The sequence below is a fragment of the Capsicum annuum genome, chromosome 11 (genome assembly GCF_002878395.1).
Source record: "Capsicum annuum cultivar UCD-10X-F1 chromosome 11, UCD10Xv1.1, whole genome shotgun sequence".
Lineage (NCBI taxonomy): Eukaryota > Viridiplantae > Streptophyta > Magnoliopsida > Solanales > Solanaceae > Capsicum > Capsicum annuum.
Window position 1 is genome coordinate 145,581,305 of NC_061121.1, and position 22,837 is coordinate 145,604,141.

The window sequence follows — 22,837 nt, forward strand, 5'->3', positions numbered from 1 at the left end:
TAAATGTGGAAGTTATTGAAGAAAATACCAAATACTACTTAAAAGGATATAAGTTCTACAATATCATAAAGAAAAAAAATATATCAAACTAACTATCAGAAAGCCCCTATTATGGATGAGTTACTGGGATAAACTTCCAGCTAACATTGTCTTTCTAAACACTAAAATAAAAAAAACAATGAAATAATAATATATCTCATCCTCAAAAGGTGAGGACTCATCACACTCTACTATTAATACATGTATGTGATTATTCTAATCGTATGTTGGATGTTGAACATTTGAACCTATATTATAATATAATATAACACAAAAACATATATGGTTAGTGCTTTGAATGTAATAAGCATGTGAGATATGAATTATATATAATGAAATACAAATTAAAAATAAACTACAAGGCAATAATTTCCTAAATGATATGTAAGAGTGTGAAACACCAGGCTATTCTATAAACCATAAAGTGATATACAAACTTGGCATGCTGAAAATAAAAATTTTAACTAAGAAGTAATATTGAGGTATACTAATATACAAGTAACCATCTTAAGAAAAAATAAAAATGCATAAATATTTTGGAAATAAATTTTTTTGAAAATATAGGAGATACAAATAACTGGCAAAAAACATATGAGTATCATGGATTCATATATATGTCTCATTGGTAGGCTTTAATATACCTTTCTACGGGTATAATTCTGTTAATGAAGTCATCAATAAATAGAAAGAATGCCCATTGAGAGGGCTAAATTAACCTATGAATGAACGTAGTTCTAGGACTTGGGTATGCTGAATGATGTGCCAAGGTTTCATGGAACTTTCAATGCTTAAAACCTAGAAATATGCACGTACTTAGACCTATTTTGGAGATATGCTGTGTTTTGTATCTTATTTTGTAAAAAAGTAAGTTTTGGGACCTAAACAAAAGAAATAATGCTAAAACCTGAGTTTTGACCAACCTACGTTGGCATCTTCATGGTGTATGTGCCACCTATGTGGCGTAGGTAGTATAGTAGGTATCAGAAAGTTGGGTTTCTGAGAAGCTACAGTTAATGATATTTACTAGAACCTATGAGGGGACTACTTATGGTATGTAGGTAATACCTATGCCCCATTGGTGTCAAAACAAGTGATCTCAATTTTAGATTATGCAGACTTTCAAGATTGACCATCTATATGCAACACCTAAGGCTCATAGGTTCCACCTATAGGGATATGCCATTATTTCAGAAAACTTATAATTCTTAAAATTGAGAAATATGTAAGTACTAAGGCATATTTTGAGAGATAATTTCACGATTCGAGGCTATGTCTACTCGTAACATGATGCTTAAGGCCATAAGTAACCTCAAGCTAACTCATAATCTGGTACCTGCTATGAGAACTGAGCAAAATATTATAGAAACATCATGTGTGAAAGTTAAAATAATAAAATTCTAGTAAGATATAAAATTGAAGAAAATACAAATATGTCTAAATTACAAAATAAACCAAAAACACATCTGAATAGCTGAAAATCTAGTTTGAATATCTGAATATCTAATCATCTAGTCTTAAAGCCTCTAAGTCATGTGGAGTTAATGGAAGAAAACCCCCAATTAACTCTGACTGATTGAAATGAAAGAAATAATGAATGTAACTGAACATAACTTATCCTTGATGGATAAGGATTCACCACTTTTACTGCTAAGAGACACTAAGATGACTAAGGGTGATAAGGTGACTGAGCATCCAGACCTATATTATGAAGTCAGTATAGCGTAAAATATTATATGCAACTCGTACTTTGAATGTACAGGTACGTGCCATTACAATTCCATACGTACTAACACTGGTTTTATGGATCCACTATTCTGATGTCCACAACTAATAGGGTATTAGTCCTCTACTGGCGGGTGACCCCTAATAAAGTGTTAGTCCTTTAGTGGTGGGTGATATCTCATAACCTACGTTGTCTACATAATTCTATAACATTAGGGCATCTACTAAAGGTCTCAATCCTCTACTGACAGGTGAGCCGTTATCCCTAGGTTCACTCAGTGCTAAATCATACCCCTAACTGAACTGACACTGGTACTGATTTAAAGTCATTTGGATATCACAACTGATAATTCCCAACATGATCATAAAAAAGTGAGTATGATAGTAAAATCATGATTAGACTGACTTTCTACTTTAAATAATGAAATATGTGTAAACATATAGGTATCGGGTGTCCATAACCCTCCAGTACTAAATAATACTCTAAATACAAAATCATTAGTTGAAACACTATAAGGGAATTCATGATCTGTAAACCCCAAAACATAGTATATTTCACTAAACTGGTGGTGTTCATAATTATGAGTACGTGAATATAATAAACTTATGAGAACAACATGATCACGTGGTTTATTTTATAACTTGAGAAATTGAAATGGTATTAATTGAATCTAATATGGGTGATTGAAATTCGAAACATGTAATAACATAATTCACATAAGGGAAACATCTTGGCATTACTTAAATTCAAAACTACTTAGAAAGTGTGGATTAAATTCATAGTTAACATGGATATTTACATAAAAGAGGATAAAAGTTTCATACCTGGACAAAAAGGGATTTTGGGACTCAATGGGTGGAAGGAACCCATTAATGAATATCCCACATACCTTAATTACTTGAATCGTTGAAGAAAAATCTTGGAGTTTTGACCTTGAATTCTTTAGAAGAGGCTTGATTTTATGTTCTTCGGAAATTGGATGGGTTTTACCTATGATAATTGATAGGAAATAAGGAAAATTATGCCCCTTTTGAACTTTAAATGGTCAATTTAGGTGATTGGGGTGAGTTGAAAGAGAAAAATACCCCGCTATAAGTTAATGAAAATACTACATAAAACACAACCTGCATTTCACGGATGTTATTGCGGAGGTTATCCTCCGTGACAAGGTGTGTATCATGGAGGTTATCCACTATGACATGCCTTGTATCACGGAGGTCCTACATCCTCGACATGCCCATATCACGAAGTCATTCTACCTCCATGGTCTAAAACACCTCGAACTTATTTTGAAAATTTTAAAACTCTTCCGAATGACACTTTTAACACACCAAAACATATTTGAGCTCAAAAATCAATGTTTCTGACTTGAGAAGGCCAAGAATAAAATATTCTCATTGTTGGGGTCTTAAATTGGCTAAATCTTTTGTAGATAGTGTTAAGCAAATGACTTGAACCCCCTTTAAAAATGTAAGTAAGAACTAAAAACTTGACTGGGATCTTGCAGGGTATTAAAATATTTCCTCCTTGGGATCATTCATTCCTAGTTGTAACTTTTTGAGCTGAGATACTAGAAAAACTAAGATCATACACTGAATACTTATGAGTTGAATCATGATTAAGTAACTTAATATAAAACATGATATATGGAATGAACTGAATTCATGAAAACATGTTATGATATTTGGATGGTTATATAGCTACGATGGAAAACAAGAGAATCACTTAAGGAAAACCATTAGAGAAATGATGAGGATACTTGGCTCGTATATCTGCTTGTGTTTCCCACGTAGCTCCCTCAACAAACTTATTCCTCTATAGAATCTTAACTAAGGGAACTTCGTTATTCCTCAACTACGAATCTGACGGTCAAGGATCTCAACTAGGAATCCTTTGAAAAAGACACTATCTTTCACATCCACATTTTCTAAGGGAACAACAGTAGATGAGTCAAGAATGCCATTCTTTTCAAAAGAGACATGGATCACCAGATGGACTAATGCAAAATCTGTAGGAAATTCGAACTCATAAGTTACCTTTATAAAACGGATCAAAATTCTTGATAAGCTAACATGCCGGAATCTGAGTTTCTCCTTCTTGCCAAATCTTTTTACCCCTTTCATAAGAATTTTTTTTAGCTAAACTAAGTCAGCAACGTCAATTATACTAACATAGAATTAGGTACCAAGACCCTTCTAAAAAGCCTTCCAAAAGTAAGAGGTAAACTGGTACCTCAATATAAAATGATGGTCAACGGAACTCCATACAACTTTACCAACTCTCTAAGATAGAGACTACCATAATCCTCTATTGAATACGAAGTATGAATTACAAAAAGATGGGTTGACTTGGTCATTATATCTACAATGACCCTAATTGAATCACGCTGATGGTTTGTGTGAGGCAACCTTGTCAAAAAATCTATGTTTACCACCTCACATTTCCAAGTGGGGATGATAAACTCATGAAGCATACCACTGTAACTTTGGTTCTCAACCTTAGCCTCTGACAATTTGAATACTTAAACATGAAATCTACAATATCTTTCTTTATACCATTCCAATAATAGATTTCCCACAAATCATGATGCATCTTAGTGGATCCTGGGTTAATAGAATACCATGCACCATGAGCTTCAATGAATATCCATTGTCTCAGACAATCCACACTCGAAAAACAACCTAATGTAACAATGAAACACCCCATCTTCTCCCTGGGAGAAAACCTAAACCCTCTAATCTCTAACTACCTCCTTCAACTTGAAACAAATAAGATCCTTGTCTTGGTTTTATTTTACTTTGGCAAACAATGGAGATTTTGGATCATTATGAACCTATATACTATCTTCGACCAAATACACCAACTGAAAACCTATCCTGGCAAACTAATGAACCTCATGAACTAATACCTTCTTATTATCCTCAATATGAGAAATACTTTCCATAGACCATCTACTAACAGTATCATTAACTATATTTGGCATTACTCGGGTGATACAACACGCTCATATCAAAGTCCTTTAATAATTCCAACCACCTTATCTAATGGAGATTTAGATCTTTCTAAGTGAATAAATACTGTAAACTCTTATGATTCGTGAAAATATCAGGATGAACACCATAAAGGTAATGCCTCCTAATCTTTAAGAAATAGACAACTGTTACTAACTCAAGGTCATGGGTTAGGTAATTCTTCTCATAGGGTTTAAGACATCAAGAGACATAGGCTATGACCTTACCTCACTACATCAACACTCAACCAAGACAAAGCATAGAAGCATAATAATAAACTACAAATCCATATATGCCATCTGGTAACATCAAGCCTAAGCAAAAGTATGTTGAATCATCAACTCCTCAAAACTTTTCTAACAAGAATCTAACCGTTAAAATTTTACTTTCTTTTGTTTTAGTCAAGTATGGTGAAGAAACAGAATAAAACCCTTCAACAAATCAACAATAGTAAAAAGCTAAACCCAAGAAACTCTTAATATCTAAGGAAGAGAAGGGTGTAGGATAGTTTCTTACTACTTCAGTCTTTTGAGGATCAACTCCAATACCACCACCAAAAATGATGTGGCCAAGGAAAAGTACTAATCTTAACCAGAATTCACACATTCTAAACTTATCAAATAACTAGTGATTCTTGAGGGTATGCAATACAAACCTCAAAGAGTCTACATGATCACTTTCACTACGATATAGATGAGGATGTCATCTATGAAGGCTATGCTGAACATGTCCAAGTACTGTTTGAACACCCTGTTCATTAAGTCCGTAAAAGTTGTTGGAGCATTTGTTAGTCAAAAAGACATAACTAGAAATTACATGTGACCATACCAAGTCCTTAAAGTTGTCTTTCGAATGTCACATTCTCTAACTCTAAGATAATGATAGCTAGATATAAGGTTAATCTTAAAGAAGTAACTTGAACCCTAGAGTTGGTCGAACAAGTCATCAATCATTGGAAATATATACTTAGTCTTTATTGTGACTTTGTTTAATAGATGTTAGTCGATGCACATCCTGAAGGAACCATCTTTTTTAAGCACAAAGAGGTCTGTATCACTCCATGGAGAAACCCTAGGCTAAATAAAACCCTTATCTAAGATATTTTTAAAGTGTTCATTCAATTTCATAAGTTTAGTTTGAGCCATGATTTAAGGTGGAATTGAGATAGGCTGGGTATGTAGAATAAGATAAATTATGAAGTAAATTTTTCTTTTGAGGGGAACTCCGGGAAGATCTCTAGGGAATACATCTAGAAACTCATTCACTACTTGAATTGACTCAAGAATTAGAGTTTAAGAATTTGAGTTGTTGACATAGATGATATGGTATAGACATTCCATGGATATCATATTTCTTGACTTAAGAAAGGAGACAAACTGACTTTTAGGCACTAAAATACTACCCCTCTATTTAATAATGGGATCATTAGGAAACTGAAACTGGACAATTCTATTTCTATAATCAACTAAGGCATAGCAAGAGTGGAGCCAATCTCTATTGAGAATGACATCAAAATATGTCATATCTAACTCCATAATATCTACTAAAGTAACTTTATGAGACATTGTAATTAGGCAATTTTTGTATACCCGTCTTGCTACAATAGAACAACCAAGTGGGGTAGACATTGAAAAGGGTTCTACTACGATTTTGGGATTGACAACAATGTCTACATCTATATACAGAGTCATAAATAAAAGTCAATCCACGGGGTCTAACAATTCATAAACATGAAGATTGAAGACTTAAAACATACTTTTAAGCATATCGGGAGAACTTTCCTAGTCCTATCAAGTTCGGAGAGCATAAAATTGATTTTGATGATTCCCACTGCTAGTACTAGAGGTGGTGCCCTACTGAGTTGGGTGACCTATTAGAGCTGATTAAAAGTTGGAGCGCCCCTGATGACCAAGATCATTACCCCTCTAGGAAATCCCTAATCCTATGGCCTGGCTTTCCATATCCAAAACACTTATCATTGCATGCCCTACATTCTCTCTAATAACTCTTACTATATTTTTTGTAAAGTAAGTTAGTAAGACCACTGTTCATGCTACCTTAGTTCTTAGAGCCTAGCTCCCTATCTCTATTATCCTTCCTAAACTTAGGCATTGATTCATTGGCTGAAGATGGTGCTGGGGATTAAGATTTTTGGTAGAACTATAAATGATTTCAACCATCAGAACACTATTATAAGAAGTTGAAGGTACCTGTTCTGGCACTTTTGTTCTCTCGTTCCTTCTCGTTGAGCTTCTCATCCTCAATATGCTAAGCATAAACCATCAGCCTTGAAATGTCCATTTTCTTAGTCAACATGGTTATTCTACACTTCTTGACTACATATAAGATATCCTAGCGATAATTTGACTTTTATTAAACCTAGAATTATCTATAATAGTTGGAGCATATTGAGTGTTTACCCCTTCACATTCATGTTATCCTACTTCAGATTTATGAATTACTATACCTTAGCCTCCTGCAACTCAAGAATAAAGAACCTCTCTAAAAAGGTTATGGTAAACTCCTCCCACTATATTGTCCTTGCCTTAACACATTTGTCCTCACTCTACTGCTTGAACCAAGTATGAGCTACTCCCTACAACTACTAAGTAGCTAGGTCAACACTTTCACTAATAGTAACACCTATGATGTATGCCACATTTTGAACACCATGTAGAAATTCCTACAGATTCTCCTCAAACTTGGATCAAAAAAACAATGGAGGATTTATCTAAGTAAAAACTCAAATCCTAGCAGCTACTATATTCATCACTAGATTGGCTGGGGAAATTACCTATTCATTATTTTGAGCAGCCACAGAATGGCCAAAATGGTTAAAGTAGTCCTAAACATGGAGTGGGAAACATGTCCTTTTGCATGACATAAATACCGAAAGAAAGAAAACTTTTTAAAACATCTCATAGCCTCTTGCCGATAAATGTATCGTGGTCCACACCCCAAAAAAAGACTCTAATTAATGCAGTTTTAAGATGCCCTAGGACACTTTGAAGATTGACCACCTACATAGGCCACCTATTACCTGTAGGGGCCATCTACGACCCCTAAGTGGTACAATAGGTGGACGTCGACTCAATTTTCCTCTATTATTTTGAAAGGATTCCTAGAGTTTGTATGCAATCTATAAATTTTCTTTTGATGTTTTCTAGTTTTTTATGTACTTTGACGCACTTATACTATTCACAAACATAGTTTTGATTCCAAAATTGACTTTTGATTATGGTATTTTTGTGTTCTGGGTTTTGGGTTTTGTAATTGATTTTAGACTTTTGGAATTCTTATTTTATAATTGTGAGATTAATTCTATCATTTCTTTAATGAATTGAAGTATTTTTTTCAACTATGAGCAGCTAATTCCCTTACATAAGGTTGTGGAAAACCTGAAGGATCAACAATGTAGGGGAATTGTGAGATTCATCAAGATCATTGTTGTTGCATGTATTCTGATCTTCTTCAGTTTAATTACTTTCTTAGTAGAGACCAATTGTTGAGAGCTTACCTGTATTTGTTATCATCCTCAATATGGAGTTTAAGAGTGGGAAAAAAATTACAATAGTCATTCGAGGCAATAAACCCTTATCTAACAACTTAAGATCTACAAGGTCATAGTTAAACTGGGATCAACAACAAGGGTTGGTAAGTCGACACCCTTAGACGTATAAGAAAAAGGTTAAGATTCACTAAAGGTGTTCAGAAAATTATTTGTGATACATAGCTTGTCAGATTCTTCATGCATGACCTTGAGATAGTCGAACTAAGAATTTTAAACCTATAGATTTTGAGGCTAGGGGGAACACAATCATAGAGTTCATTTTAGATTATTTACAAAAAAAAGAATTCAAATCTTGTTACTTTTATTGATTACTGCAAACCCTCCCACTTACTTTACTGCACTTTTGGCTACTTTAGCTAGTTCAAGAGATGAGTTCGACCTAATACCTATGGGATTGAACTCAACCTATTTAGGTTACTATAATTTGAAAGTGATCAGATTGTATCTTCTTAGAGGGTATATTTTTGGATGACATTAAATTATGGCATCATTGTAAGGGAATACGATCGTGGAGTTGTTAATTGAAGTTGTTGAGGTTTTTGAGTTTTATTTTCTATTATTAATGGGGCATGTTTTAGTGTATGCCCAACAATGGGAGTCAAGGAAATCCCTTAATCCTACGTGGTTTTGAGCTAAAGACAATCCCCTAACCGAATCATAAGATGTCATAAGACGAATGTGAAGGTCATCTGTACGGGCTTTGGGACAATCCAACTAGCTTGCCTTCTCCTCCTCTTCCTAGTATAGTTTAGGAGATAATTGATCAAAACACTGATCAATTATTATCAGGAGAAAATACTACTAACTTGATTAGGGATACAGATGATTATCGTATAGCTTAGGAGGCAGATATGGCGAGGCAAAGACCAAGAGAAGATCATCTGCAAAACTCGATGGAAAATGAGATAGAGGTAGTGGGGTAGAGCTTAAATACTCCCAGCTTATCAGTACTTTTCACCATATAATAATCCAGAGGAGGACTTAGGATACGTTGAGTCTACTGATATAGGATATATCATTCCTTCTTCATTGGTACTGAGTGTGGAGTTCGACATTACTTGTTCTATGATCCGGTTACTGAATCTGAAAGACGTGTTTGCAGGCTTATGTACTAATTAAAAAATATGTGCATCATTAATTTTGCTGGAATGTGCACTTTATACACTATACTTGGGGTAGATCAGGAAGATCTAAAACTTAGGTTTTTCCCTTTTTCTCTAGCTGGAGAAGCTACATTACAGTTAGGGGAACTTCTTCGTTGGTATATCACCACTTGGAACGAGTTATGTAGGAATTTTTTAGATTGTTTCGACCGTTTTTCTAGAATGATATAATTGAAGGAAAATATATATAATTTAAGTAGTTGGATTCTAAAGTAATGTATAAGGATTGATTCCAGTTTAAGAAGAAGTTGATGATGGTGACAAATAATAGGATTGTGTGAAGCAAGTTTATTGAATATTCTATCGAGCCCTTAATACCAATCAAAACTCTATAGAAGATAGTTTATTGATGGAGCATTCATGTGCCTGCATTGGGAGGTAGCATCAGAGATATTAGATCACATCTCTTTCACCAAATGAGGGTGGCATACTTCAGGGAGAAAGAGAGTCATGAGAACATATGTTATTGGGGCTTCTAGAGATCACAGAGTTGTTGATAAAAAAGTAGCGTAAGAGGTTACTAATCCAAGGATGGCGATTGGGTTGAAGACAAAGTAGTTCATGATGATGAATTCCAAAAAGGTGAATGTAGTGGGTACACAAGGTAGGGCCTCTAGATTATATGATTAATATATTGATCAAGTGGAAAAATATATAGATAGAGAGTTGGTAGGTTTTTGAGACAAGGTCCAATCATCTACTCAAGACAATTAGAACTCCAGGCAAGGGAACCAAGGTTGGAACTACTATAGGGATAGGTATAGAGATCATCAAAGAGAGAGAGATCGTGACTAGAGATGTAAGGATTATTATAAAAATAAGGGTGGTGTATATGTTCCAATAGACAATCGTTATAGTTAATCAAGGATGAAGGCTATTCCAATAGACAATCGTTATAGTTAATAAAGGATGAAGGCTATGTTGTAAAAGCTGGTAAAGGGTGAAAAAAGTCTGGAGATTAGGGTAGAAATTTCATGGTTGACCTAGAAGGTGGAATTACATGGTACTGTGTTCAAGATATTGGAGTTGCAATTTGGCCAAATGTCTACCAACTTGAATCAGCAACAGTCGGGCACCCTTCTAAGCAATATGACACAGAATCCTAAAGAAGAAGTTATTGTCTGGGCATCACCACTCAAAATGGTATGGATACTGTTAACCCCCCATGCATGTGGATAATGAGCCAATGAATGATAGATGTCTCTATGACACTTGAAGCAAAGTCAGAATAATAGACAGGTGTTTATTATTGTGCCAAGGAGAACAAAGGTAAGGGAAATGTTGATAAACTAGTATTAAAGTCTATTCCATGGCCTCCCCAACTTTTCCTCGGAGGTTAAAGCAGAATGAAAAAGAAGCAAAGTACAAGCAGTTCATTGCTATGTTGAACAAGCTGAGTTTTAATATCCCTCTTTTGAAGATCTCAAGCAGATGCCTGGGTATGCAAAATTTATGAAGGATCTAATAACAAAGAAGAGAGTTGTTAGATATAAGAATGTTGCTTGGTTACTGTCACGACACGATATTACCCCTAGTCATAACATGGTGCTTAGAGTCATAAGTGACCCAAGCTAACCCATGGTTTGGAATAACTCTAAGAATACTGAAAAAGTAACAAAATACTAGGAGGTGGCTAAAATTAGATAACTGAAGGAAATAAAAAACTGAAAATAATGGATACCAACCCAAATATTGAAAAAAAAATGTCGGTCACCTAAAGGCAAAAATATAAACAACTATTTGAAAGCCTCAACGTCATAGTGAGTCATAGGGACAAGTCCCTAACTAAATCCAACTGACTAAAATTGAAAGAATATGGAAAATAAACACTGATAACTAGTGCTCGAATGATGAAGACTCACGAAAATTGTTGCTTGATGTATTGAAAAACGTGCTAAATATAATTCAGGTATTGAGCATCCAAACCTACATTATAAGACAATATAGCCTAGGAAAGTATGCGATCAATTCTCTAAAAGTACTGAGTATGTGAAATTGGATACTAACTATTCAATCAGAATATGAATGCACAAAATATGATAAGCTGAATGCAAGACCAAGTATGTACATGTATTATGTAAGATTGATTATTTGAATAACTTAATAACTGAATACAAGGTTGTATATATCTGAACTAAAACATAAGTGGAACATAAACTGAGTACTATGGAAGCTGACAATAACTGATATTACCCCAATATGAGCAAATCGGGGTTCCAACCTGTAACCTTCATTTTGAAGGACGCTAGTACCTTGCTAAGGGTACCAACACTGGCTGCCATGGATCAAATAAATTAATATTTGAGAGGACTAAGGTGTCGGTCCTAACTTGTGGGTAACCCCTTCTAACCTACGGTGGAGCCGTATTTTTAGAACTTTTGGACAACTACTAAAGGTCTCAATCCTAAGTGATAGTTGAGACTTTATCCCTGCGTTCACTTGGTGCTAAGTATCACTCCCTACAGAACGACATCGAAAATAGATATATATGTTCAATATAGTAAGATTCTTGAAAATTGCAACATATGCATACTCTGAAGGGCTCAAAACATCTCAACTATATACATGCTGGAAATACAAGACATCGGGTATTCATAACCCACTAGCTCTAACTAATGTAACTGAACATGATATTATTAAAAATTTAATCAAAATAGGAAATTTCATACTTCCATCAAAAACTCAAATCATTTATAAAATAAAAGGGAAAATTCTGATTCTAAGCTTGATAAGATGTTACTTATATGAGAAAACCTATACTTATAATTCAATTACAAGAGAAATTTATGAAATTAAGAAAAACACATATATGAGATGGAACTTAACTTGAAAGGGAATTAAAATTGTGGACTGGGAAAACTTTGAGAAATAATGGGTGGAAGGAACCCATTGATGAAATCCCACATACCTGGAGGTGGAAGCCTTAGAAAAATCCTTGGAATTTAAACTTTAAGATAATAGAACCCTAATTTTCTTTTGGAGATAAGAGAATTGTTTCTTGTCTCATTGTGGATTGATTTTCAGAGTTAGTGGTGAGTTTCGGGGAAATAGCCTTTTATTCCACCCTTGGGAAGCCTTAAGGAAGTGGGTTGGGAGTTAAAAGCATGGGAAAAGACCATCAATTATCTCTTAAATCGTTTAAGAAATTTTGAGAAACAATCATCATGGCTCAGTTAAAAACTTGTTATGCCTAGTATCCCTTCATGTCCTAAGGACCAAAGTTTTTGGATCCTTTTATTATGATAATGGGTCCCCTCCTGATGACTCGTTAGGTTTGATAATAAGTCATTAAGAAAGTCCATTGACAAGTGCTACATTCTTGGATCCTTACTATTATGACAACGGGGACACACATAATGCCTTGTTTAGTATGACAATGAGTCATATATTGGACTGTCTGACACTCGACTAAATTTCTTGGTCACTTACTACCATGGCGACGATTCTAGGCTACAACTTGTTGTGTCTAGCAACCAATAATTTTTGAGTCATTATCATGACCTAATTTCTCAGGTCATGATGGCTCTTACTTTAACCCACCTGTAGCCAAGCCAAACCAATAGTTTGGAATGGCTAGCAACATACTACAAAATAAAATAAAAAGGAATGTAGAATTACTTAAAAAGATTCAAATACATAAATAAATCCCTAAACTTAGCCGTATCAGTGCAAAATCCTCTAATATAATAAGAGTACAAAAGTGAAATAACAATGAAATTATACTAATACAACTTATCTCAGAATACAATATAGAGACTAGTATAATAAATTAAAGAGAGACAAGTAATATTTCAAATATCAGGAGCTCACTCTAAGTCTCTGAATCATGGTTGATCCGCACAACGCACATATAAATGGCGATAACCCCTACTATGATCTACAAGATGATAAAGTGTAGTATGAGTACAAAATTAATGGTACTCAGCAGGCAACTTCCATCTAAGGCTCCAAAGATAAAACAGATGTATATAACACATAAACAGAATACAAACTGCACCAAAATGTCCAGCATCCAAATAATATAACCAATAAGGTAATATGGGTAAACTATCATATGTATGTCTAACATACTAGCATATTAAGTCTACGGAAGTAACAAGTATGAGATACTCTATTCCAGTCATAGTCATAAATCTCAATACTATACCGTATATCACTGGACAATATGTGAGGTACAAATGGAAGGAATAATTATATAAATATATAATGCCAAGGAATAATATACAATAAGGTCAATTGAAGGAAGGGATATACAGTAGTTCCATAGCTACATATATATAGGTATATATACATATAGCTATGAAGTCAACCCACGTCATAACCTAATCATTTTTTTTTACCTTTAATGCCTCATTGTAATCCTATTAGGATCTAGTACTATCATACTCAGGATTTCCAATCCATTTTTCTAAACATGAGATAAACATGCATAATAATGCAATCATACAAAAAGGCCAAAAACATAAATCAAATCTCGATACTGAATCAATGACCAATCGTTTATAAACTATTGATAATAATGATCATAAAAATGATATTAATAATATCAATAACAACATGAGTAATCAGCTATTCCAAGCAACTAAATGCCTAGCCGAGCCTATGCGTGCCCCCACAAACCAGGCTCAAAATATTCAATCAACATATAATAACACAAGGCATAGTCATCACCCATATCTATGCATTATACCATACCAGCTGATAGATATAGCTGTATACTGGTGAAAGGCAATACACACACAAGAATCTAGAATACCATAATCAACATCATCATAACCACCATCATAATTATCAACCTCTAGCATTACCGAGTATATAATCATCACAACATCCTCCGGCCTTGAAGGGTATGAAAACCCTAATCATAATCTCTTTTAGACTTGTTGGGTATCATTACATCATTATTATATCCTATAGCCTTATCGGGTGTCATTACATCATTATAATATCCTCCAGCATTGATCTGTATTAACATCATCATCACAATATCTTTCGTCCTTATTGGGTATCAACATGATATCACAAAATCATCATTATTGAGACATAATAGAAAGCAAGCCCACAAGGGCTAAAGTAAAGTGCAAGCCCTACGAGGGCTTAAGTAAATAGGAAGCCCCATGAGAGTTAAAGTAAATTAACATGAAAGAAGAAGCAAGGTAGAGCATATTTCCATAATTCACTGTTCATCATCCATATCACATCCTTAGTAAGTGTGTGTATAATAGGTGCACGAACTCAAGCAATGGATAAAAGAGTGTAGATTTGTAAGTTTATTGCTCGAAGTCAACCTCGGTACTAAACCTTTATAAAAATGTAGAAAGTGGTCAAGATATCTCACGGCTAGAGTAAATAGTAGTTTCAAATCATGGATCAAAATATATTCTTGGTCGAATCCTTAAAAACATCATTATTAAAGTTTTTAACCATTTCTCTTATTCATTAAATTAGGCAATTATAATTGTGAAGAAATTCATTTTAAGGTGGAATGTGGGCTTTAGCCCTTAGTTAGTGACAACAATAATATGATTATAATCTAATTGGAATTATATCAATTACTGATGCAATAATTATGAATGTACAGAATCTATGTATGCCATCACCAGTATTCAAATATTTGAATGATAAACATCATACTGTATCTTCCTTCATTCCATACCTCAGAGATACGTATATAATCATATATATATATATATATATATTCATAAACTACAAACGTATCCTTTACAAGGATAATTACTTGTTGGATACCCAATTAATATCATAACATGGCCTTAGTCCCAAATAATGTGTCTGAAATAATTATAGCATTGTAATCACAGCCTTAGGACTATATACGTATTCTGATGTCATATCGATAGTCATGTATATATGTAAATCATCTCATAACTATAGACCATATCATATTAAAGAGGCATAACATCTCTATAATCTATTAAGAATTTCTATAATCATCACACATATAGGAGGTATCTCATATCTAGGAGGCATAATATTCATAAGCATCTCACATCTATATGTCATATATCAGGACTATGAGGAATATCACCTCTAAAGGCCATTTTTTATGTCTAAGAGGGATTATCATCACTATGGACCAAATATCATGTCTAAGAGGAAATAGCATCTCATGGGCCAATTATATTAACTAAGAGTAATAATATCTCTAATGGATCAGTATCGTATCTAATAGGAAATATCATCTCTAAATGCCCAATATCATTTCTAAAAGGAAATCATGGCCACAAGAAATTTAATAATTATCTGGGAAAAATACTACCACAATTAACAAATCCACAAAATAACGTTACTCTTAGGTTTTGTAGTCTTAACTACGCCTACCATCCACAACTAAATCCCTAAGGCTTACAAAATTCTTGGCCTAAAGGGGGATGGACATCCCACTTCTAATCCTCAATTTCTATGTTTAGGAAATCTATGCCCCATACTAGGCTAAGGTATCTAGTTCAGCTTCTAGATGTTAAGTAGGTCATAACCGATGATACAATCGGGACTTTATCAGAAAAATGGGCATTTAAGTTAAATCTACCCAAACTATGATTTCAAGGTCACCACACTAGCCCAATAAAATTCAATATAATAATCACTATCCAAATAGTTAAACCACATTAGAAACCTAGCTTCATATATTATATCCATACTACAAATTAGTTCAATCTAGGAAGGAGACAATGGAATTCTAAAAAGTGCAAATCATTTCACCTTATGGGTCAAAAGCCCTTCGTTAATCCCAAAAAGTAGCAACCAAGACTAAGCTATTCAAGTTATAATAAACCCTAACATTCATTGTCATCTGTAATATAGATATATTTATATATATATATCATACATCATCTTCTAAGAAAAGTGGGTAGAATCCTATCACAAAGCTGAAAAGAAAGACCTTACACCCTTCACCACGTGCTCATCTTGACTTTATTACAAAAATACCATCACACTATCAAAATCAAAATATATTCAACAATACGAGTCGAAGAAACCCATATTGCACTATTCTGCATTGAGTCCAAAAGTGATACAAAAAACTCCAAGTGGGTCCCACATATATGAAAGCATTTTTGAGGTCAACCCAATATTTGTACATGTATAAGGAATCATAACCCCCAAGAAATGGATGAAAACAACTCTAATTTTGGGATTTAATCAAGCCCTAAGCTAAATTGAGATTTTGGGTCAAAACTAAGAAATTCCACAATGAATTCGAAGGATTAATACCTTAAATTTTAAGATATTTGTGTGAATACCTGATATTCAAGCTCCCATGCTTGCCATTAGAGATGACAGCTAAAACTTTAAATTTTTCCAAGTTTTGGTAAATGCCTCGAGATTCATTCTAATCTGAATTTGAAATTAAACTATGTACCAATACTAAGTTTGATGTTTTAAATGCTTTGGCAATGTGGGATTTTAATAGGAGGTCATTTTAACAAAATATGGGTCCCACACCCATATTTCTAAATTTTCAACTTTCCAATCGATAGGTCAAAATCAATTCAGGCATATTACGATACAAACATAAGGTCTACCTAACCTAAAATTAAGTTTTTAGAGCTACTAGAACAATTGGAATTTGCATCTGAGATTATTTTGCTGATGTGTTTGCTTGATGGCTATTTAGAACAAATGAAGGATTCTAAATCGGGAATTCGTTCCAAAAACTAAATGAACTACTTGATAATCAAACTGTTATTCCCAATAAGTCATAAATAACTTGGGGCATATATGGAGAATTCCTTATGATGAAGGTAAGTGAAAATAAGAGGAATGACTCTTGAAGGATTATTACAGTCATGTTATTTGGCAGTCTGACAGTGCCTTAGAAAATTATCCATAACTTTTTACTATGATTGTGCATTAAGGTAACACTAGTGACATTGGAAAGATAATTTAATATCCACTATTATGGTGGGTATATAGAATAAAAACTTAGGATCTTATTGTTGCATCATTGTAGTGCGATCACATCGCTATCTCTAGCATAAAAGAAACATGATAATAGAGCTTTCATAATTCCTTGAACTATTAGGGCATCTAGATTTTCTAGAGTGTTGTGTGACTTGGGTGCCATTATTCAGTTGATTTCACTGGGAAGTGTTCAAATAGTTGGGATTTAGACTTTCCGAGCCAACATTGATATAGTTATTAATGGTTGATCGAACGGTGAAGAAGCCTACGGGCATATCATTTGATGTCATGGTAAAGGTGGATAATTTCATCTTTTCTACAAACTTTATTTTTATGGATTATGAAGTTAACTTTTAGATTGCCATAATCTTGGGGAGATCATTTTTTCCATGGGTAGAGCATTAGTGGATATAGAGAAAGGGGAGCTTAAGTTAAGGAATCATGACACTTAGAATACATCTATTGTCATCTTGTGAGCCCAAAAAGAGGAACAATAGGATAGAGCATTGGGTAAATAGTATTGGATGGTAATTTTCTACATGATGAAGTTATGATTTGAATTTAGGATAGGAATATACCTAAGTGACCTATTTATTTCACTTACTAGATTAAAGATGAATATGTTAAATTTAGCCGTCGCATTCCCGTATAATGATGTAGTTGTCAGTCTAAGTTAGATAGGTGATTAGAGGCTCAAAATACCATAATCATAATATGAACATCGTGAATTAATAAAGAAGATAAGTAACCTAACCAATGAAGTTAATAGCATAGTATAAGTATTCGTAGAGCCTTAATCCTGGGTTTATCCTTATTGATTGTCCAAGCACTTTACTTTTTGATATTATTTATGATTACGTTTGGTTTTAAATCTCAAACTCTAGTGGTTATATTTTCACTAATTAAATATCATTAGTGAACTAGAATTGTATTGGTTCTGACTTTACACAAAATAGGTTTACAGGCTAGTAAGCTGGCAAGTGACCGAGAATAGGTTGATCTAGGCGCCTAGACCGAACTACACTTACCCAATGGACGAAAGAAAGATACCTTAGCTACCACATCTATAAAAGCAATAAAGAATAAAATATCCTACTCCTATGGCTGAGGGCCTACTAGTATGCTGGACAGTCCATGAATTCGATATCCTATTTGCGCCAAATTGGACCTCCTTTATTAAAAAACTTATGGATGGAGTTAGATTCTTGATAAACCAGAACATGGTGCAGCTCTTGCATAATAGTGGACAATTGATCGAGCTATCACATGATGATCCATAATTCTAGTCACGGAACTTTTTAGAGATTATGACACATTTATCCCTATAGGTGTGTCGACTGAATATGTAAGGCTCGCACTGTTCATCTTTTTACTGTTGGGGGATCCAAAGAAGTTGTTGAATACTAAGTCAGTAAATTCAATTAAAACTTTTGATGACTTGGCCCAGAAGTTCATTATCTTTTATTTTCCCTCTAGCAATACTGCAAACTTTGCAGTAAGATTTTGTGATTCAAATAGAGGCTAGATGAGAACCATTATCATTCTTGGGAGAGGTTTGAGTCTCTTCTACAAGACTGTCAACATCATCAATAGTCCAATGACGTATTAACTCACATATTTGATGAATCCCTTAACCATAAAATAAAATTTTTCCTAGATTCGGCTATAGGTTGTCAGGCTCTAAAAAAAATATATAATAAGTTATATACTTTGTTTAATCATATTGCATAAGAAAATCTAGATTGGCATGGGATGCCTAACGAGGCTTACTGAAAAAAATCAGGCATGATTTTGAAGGTACTACAACCTTAGCAACCCAATTATCATCTCTGCAAAACCAAATAATGACATAATTCTGCAGGTTAAGTTTGCAGCAGTTTCAGGCTTGGGTGAATGCAGTGCAGTAACTATGGCATGGTGTGAGGTTTATGACAATAGTGGCCACTCTGTAGATATGTGTGGTGCATATCCCGTGTCAATAAATTTTGTGGGTAATGCTCAACGGCTAAATAATTGTAATTTTACAGCAAAAAAAGTGACAGTCTCAAGAACTAAATTATTTGTGGAACGATAATCAGCAAATTCAGCAGCAACAAAACATTTAGGCTAGTAACATAGAGACATGTTAAAGAAGATCATGGCTACTCAATAACAGATGGTTGCTGAACTCAAAAATAAGTACGTACTTTAGAAGCAGTTGGAGTATCAGTTGGGGAAAATGTAGCAAGCACAAAACCAACGCTTTAAGGTTGTTTGCTAAGTTACACTAAACCTGCTTAACAAGTAAAAACAATAAAATTGAGGGGTGGTAAAGTGTTTATTGACAGACATCCAAGGATATATAAATAGGTAAATGCAGAGTTTATTCCTCAACCAGTTGCAAGAAAATTGGTGATTATTCAGGGAAGTCTGAGTACCCAAAAACAAAGGCTGCTGAAAAAAAGAGCCCACCACTACCATTTCTATAGAGGCTAAGAAAAACAAAATAGGATGTACAATTTAAGAAGGTCTTTTACATATTTAGAGATCTTCACATTAACCTTTCTTTTTTAGATGTTTTGGAGGAAATGCCCAACTATGCTAAGTACTTGAAAAAAACTAATAAAATTAATCTTTAGGATGCTGAAAAAGTAGGACTCACTGAGAAGTTTAGCTTCGTAGTAATGCAGAAGATGCCCCAAAAGCTTAAGGACCTTGGGAAGTTCACTCTTCCCATTCTTCTTGTAGTAGTGAGGTGGTCCACACACTTAGTGATTTGTTGGCAAGTATTAATTTGATTCTCCTATTAATGTTCCATATGGGTTTATGGAAGCCGAGACTGTACTTTTTGCTACTCCAAATTAAAGACCAATCCATAATCTGTCATGAAAGAATCATCGAGGACATTCTCATACTGGTTAGTAAGTCTATTATTCATGCTGATTTTATTGCTTTTTATTTTAAGAAAAATAATAGAGTGTAGATCATCTTAGGATGTCCATTTCAGACTATGAAAGAAGCATTAATAGATGTGATAGAAGGCACACTAAGTATGTTGTTAGGTGATAAAGATGTGGTCTTCAAGTTATATGAACCACTCAACACACTATATCAGTAAAAGGATTTATGCATAATTATAATTATAGAAATAGATGAGTATGGGTAGGTAGAGCCCATTCCATCGAAAACCTCTTCAAACTTTCGTATTGAGCTACCAAAGGCATAAATACCTAAGCCCAAAGGGATGCTGATTGATGGTCCTAAAAAGGCTATGGTTGAGAAAGTTGTTTACCTTGAGAGTTCACACTTAAGAGGTTAGAAATGAATGAGAAGATGGCCTCCAAGAAGGAGGAAGAGGATGAAAGAAAATTGTTAAGTGTGGTTGGGTCATACCGCGATACGAATCAAGCACTGCATGGAAGACAACCTAGGTTAAGGTATGTATTTATTATCAATATTTTTAGTTTTTAATTCATATGTCTTTTTGCTGAGTCACAGATTGATGGGAAGTCTAAATATCACAAATCTGAGCTAAGGAGTATGGTGAAGACTAAGTGTGAGGTCCCTAGATCCTCTTAATGTATAAATATGCTACTAGCTAAGCTTAGAGACCCGAAGGAGTATTTTTATCTCTATTTTTTAGTATACTTTAGGTACAAAGTAGACTTTTAAGTGTGGGGCAAGGAAATTCCCATGGTATCCTTTTTATTTTTAGGAGAAAATTTTTAAATTTTTCTAGGTAAGTGAAATATTCTAGTTGGTGTTATGCGTGATTGGTGATGCAAGTGTTTTATTTGTAAAAGCATGTTGACTATGTGAAACACTACTTTTGAGACTCATAGGCTCTAGTTTATGACTCTTGTACATTGTTAGCTTAATGTTAAGTTTATGTTGTTATTTGGTTGAGAGTCTATGATGATCCTACTTGAGTTGAGCATGTGCTATATGCGTGTGAGGTTTTAGTGTGTTCCTTGTTGCATGTGATGTCTATAACTTTCCTGGTGGGTGTGTAAAGTGAAACACTGAGTGTGGGTTTAGGAGATGATATAGGAATTTCTTCGATATCCATGTTTCATTCTCTCTTTTACCTACCCTTATGCATAATCCTAGTTTAACCCATTAAGACTTTAGCTTGTTCTCCTTGGTAATTGACCTTAATTCGATCCAAAAATACTATGTGCTTTAGTATAAAATTAATTGAGTTAAGGAGTTCAAATAATAAGAGGAGAAAGGTAAAATTGAATCCTCAAAATGATATTTATAGGTGTGTACAAGTGATGTGTTGTTGTTGTTGGGAGTGAATTAATTTTTTTCTAAAATTGAATAATGAATTAATAAACAATACTCCCTTCAATATTGTATGTGAGTGAGGTTAATGAGACGGTATAAAATAAAAGATGCATGTCGATATAAGTGGTGAACGTTGGTTATTAGAAGTGGATTGAGTGAAAAGTGTGATGTATTAAAACGCTTAGGTAAGATAGTCACTATTTTTTGAAAAACTACTTCCTACCCGTCCCATAGCCTACATTACAACCTTTAAAGACCTACTTGATCTTGAGATTTAATATTCTGATATTTGTGGAGTACTAAACTAATGGGAAGTGTATGGTTCATCTTGTGTAACTTGTTAATTCTTATTGAGAGTGAGTGTAATTTGATTCTTCTACCATTGTGTGATAAATTCCATCTACCTGAGTGATTATGGATAACTTTGTCATTGAAATGACATATGTTTGATGATTGCTGGGTGATTTGTATGATGTGTTTGATTGTGGAATATGTATGAGTTTTCCTACTTTGTGAGTCAATTCTTGAGGCTAGGATGTTTTGGAATAGTATTCTTTAGCTTTCAATTATGTGTGTAACATGCTTAGTGTAAAAACTTGCATTCTATGTAGTCATTGTAATACTAACTTTAGTGTCTTGATTGATGTTGAAGTTTAGAGTCTCCTCTAATTATGATCCTTTGGGCAAAGGGTTGTTTTAGTATGAAAAAAGCTTTAAGTATGGTGTTGTGTCTGACGTAGATTTATGCTTCTCAATGTTGTTATTTGGGCTTATTTAGCATCATTTCAAGGACATTTTTTGTTATTAATGTGTTAATATTGATATAGATAAGAATATAAGTTTTAAAGTACTTGATTATAATGTTTAAGGTGTATTTCAAACAAGTTTTTAATTAATTTGGTCACTTAGAGTGTTAACGTGAAAACTATTGTAACTAATTAAGCTATGTGTTATTCTAGTTGATCTCAACGAATTTGAGTATATGTACTGAGTTCCCAATCTTATAATTGTGTAATTATGTGTGGAATAACTTTTTTATAGTGTTTAAGGTCCAATTGAAACAATCTTAGATTCAAAACAAAGTTACGATCAAAAGGACAAAACTAGCATTATTAACTTAAGTTTCTAGTTCATCTTC